The sequence below is a fragment of the Trachymyrmex septentrionalis genome, unplaced genomic scaffold, assembly GCF_001594115.1.
Source record: "Trachymyrmex septentrionalis isolate Tsep2-gDNA-1 unplaced genomic scaffold, Tsep1.0 scaffold56, whole genome shotgun sequence".
NCBI lineage: Eukaryota > Metazoa > Arthropoda > Insecta > Hymenoptera > Formicidae > Trachymyrmex > Trachymyrmex septentrionalis.
The window spans coordinates 1,333,377-1,333,635 of NW_017305735.1; positions in this window are offsets into that span (position 1 = coordinate 1,333,377).

The window sequence follows — 259 nt, forward strand, 5'->3', positions numbered from 1 at the left end:
CAAGAGACATGGTATAATGTTTTAGCGTTAAAAGTACGTAAAGCATATTTTTTACAATAAAAGAGTTGTTCTTTTTTTAAATTTTGGACTTATTTTTCAAATAAAGATTAATAAATAAAATTAAAACACGCTTTTATTAAAACTAAAACACGCTTTCATCCAATGTCGGCTCTCATTGGCAATTTAAATTAAATTTTGTTAGATTTATTCATTACAGCATATTATATATATATATATATATTATATATATATATATATA